The sequence below is a fragment of the Phalaenopsis equestris genome, unplaced genomic scaffold (genome assembly GCF_001263595.1).
Source record: "Phalaenopsis equestris unplaced genomic scaffold, ASM126359v1 Scaffold000274, whole genome shotgun sequence".
In the NCBI taxonomy this organism is placed as follows: Eukaryota; Viridiplantae; Streptophyta; class Magnoliopsida; order Asparagales; family Orchidaceae; genus Phalaenopsis; species Phalaenopsis equestris.
Window position 1 is genome coordinate 141,241 of NW_018164716.1, and position 3,086 is coordinate 144,326.

Here is a 3,086-nt window from a genome sequence, read left to right on the forward strand (position 1 = left end):
GTCATCCCACGCTCACTGAGATGACCCAGACGCATATGCCATAGCTTTGTACTGTCATTATCTGACTCCACAGAATGAACTCCACCTACAACTGTACTCCCTAACAGTCTGTAGATATTACATGCAGTCAATTTTTCTTTCATCACAGTCAATGCACCCTTAGCAATTCTAATGGTTTCCCTATCCTCATCAGCCTTAGGAATAAAACCATTTCTGTGAAGAGTGCCCAAGGAAATAAAATTTTTCTTCAGATCTGAAATATGTCTGACATCATATAACGTTCTAACAGTGTCATCATACATCTGAATTCTGACTTCTCCAATACCAACTATATTGCAGTATTTATCATCACCCAAATAAACTGAGCTAGAATTAGTTGACATGTATGAAGTAAACCACTCCCTGTTAGGTGTTACGTGATAAGAGCACCCTGAATCAAGAATTCATGCATCCGTGAACTGAGTTGATGAAACTGAGAGCATATCGCCATCACTACAATCTGAATTTTCATTCTGCACCACATTTACAGACTTAGATGAAGTATCACCTTTCTCCCCAGTCTGTTTTTTTCAGTTTTGGACAATCTCTCTTCAGATGACCTGGCTCCTTGCACTTGTAGCAATGAATTTCCTTTTTGCCTCTAGACTTTGATCTGAAATTTCGCCTTTCAGATCCCTTCTTCTCTTTCTTTCTTCCATGATCCTGCTTACTCTTCACATATAAACTGTCACCGTGAGAGCTTCCCCCTGCATTCGGCTTTCGTTGGTTGTGAGCCAACAACGCTGCAGTAATCTCATCCACTTTGATAGTTTCTTTCCCATATGTCAGAGTAGTCACCAGGTGTTCATAGGAAGAGGGCAACGAACATAACAAAATCATCGCTCGATCTTCATCCTCAACAAGCCGTGATAAATCAGTGATTATTTGATTGAAGCCATTCACGTGCTGCGCCAGATCAGAATCTTCCTGCATCTTCAGCCCATACAACTTTTGCTTCAGATACAACTTGTTCGTCAGAGATTTTGTCATAAACTGAGCTTCTAATTTCTTCCAAACTTTTCCTGGAGATTTCAGATTCATCACGTGATACATAACCTCATCTGCTAGGCATAGTCGTATCGTCGCTGCCGCTCGCTGTTGCAATTCTTCTCAATCTTCATCCTCTATGGCATCTGGTTTTATTGCCCGCAGAGCTTTCAAGATTCCCTGTTGCGCCAACAGATCTTTCACTATGGTTTGCCATAATCCAAAATTACCAGTTCCGTCGAACTTCACCACCTCGAATTTCGCACCAGAAAATGCCATTTAAAAAGTAATCTTGCAAAAAAAATTTCTCTGCAAAAATCTTTGCTCAGACCAATCTTTGATCAGACCTTCTTTTTTTTTAGGAAGAAAAAAATAAAATAAAATAAAATAAAAACATTTTTTTCTTTTTTTTTTTAAAAAAGGCTTGCTTAGACCTCTTTTTTTTTTTAATTTTTCTCCTTAATTAAGAAATTTTGCTTAATTAAATTTCCTTAATTAAATGCTTTTAATAAACATAATTTTAACTTCCCTTTCCAGTCCTCTGCAGCAGCCGCCAGCGGAAGAGATTCCAAAATCCAATTGCTCAGCAGAGCCCAGCGGACTTTCCTGTTCAGCCAAATATAGGGAATGATTCAATTCCTCCGCCCAGGAATGGAAAATCACGTCTCCCTGCTCATTTCCGTTCCTGACCTCGCTCCTTTCCTTTTTCGTTCGCGATCAGCGCCGAGCTCCCCTCTTCGCGTGATTGGCAGCTGTGGCCTTCTTGAATCCGCGAACCCCTCAGCCTGACTTGCGAAGGCGAGAGCTTCTCTTCCCGCCGCAAAGCTTCCGCTTGCGCTGCTTCTGCCTGTCGCAGGCCTCCGACGCGCTGTTCCGCCGAAGCCCTGGTCGAGCACGTCGCCCTGCTGTTCCGCCTTCGAACCCACAATCCGCTTCCCTGAGTCGCGCCGCGATCTAGAGCCTCTTCTGCTGCGAACTTGTTCCTTACGCAGAACGCCGCGATCCTCCGCTCTTATTCGTAAAATCTTGCCGCCAAACTTCTTGCGCCGCAGATGAAAATTTTCTTCCCCTCGAACCAAACTCTGATACCACTTGTTGAGAAAATTAGGGCAAAGAAAAACTAGAATTGACACAAATCCAGAAGAACACAGAGATTTAACGAGGTTTGGCAAAGATACCTACGTCCTCAAGAGCAGAGCGACGAAAGCAGAGTGGCGAGTTCCTTTCAATATTCAGAAAAAGGTTTACCAGAATAAAAGGATACCTCATGGGGTTACTAACATGCCTATTTATAACCCCAGGAGTAAACCTAGGCACAATACGTAATTACAACATTACCCATGTACCATACCGCAGGGCTTTGGCTCCACACCCCAACCCACTTAACTTCCCAATTTGGACAGATTCTTCCGCTCCGCTCCGCTCCGCTCCCCTTCGCCAGCGTCTGTCCCTATATGGTATATGAGTCATACCATAACACACGAGCTGGTATCGAACGAGCCGAACATGAGCTCGGCTCGTTTACAGCCCTGAAAAATTAATACTTCAAAGAATATTTGCTTTTAATAACATGTGAACGACTAGAAAAAAGAAAAAAGAGAGAGAGATTAAGCCTAGCCTAAAGAATATTTAATTGAGAATTTAAAATCACTACAATAACTTGGATTTACGATTTTTTAAAATAACTATCACATTATCAATCATATTTTTTTAAATAAAATAAGTATAAATATTATTTAATACAATATTCAAGAATGTGATAATTACATTGTTTAAAAGAGAAGGGGTATTTAATATGTCATACCACCCAATTCCTATGAATTTACATATCTAACACCTGAATTTTATCCTTTACATCAATACCACTCAAATATTTCATATTAAATAAAAAAATATCATTGTTTAAATTTAAAAGAAAACTATGGATATGTAGCTGCATATATGGAAAAATTAAAATTTAGGTGTCAGACATTTAAATACATAAGAATAGTGGTGATAAAATTTTGGGGCAGTTTGTGCGTTGCAGGATAAGCTGCTTATCCTGAAACGCGGCCCCGGGG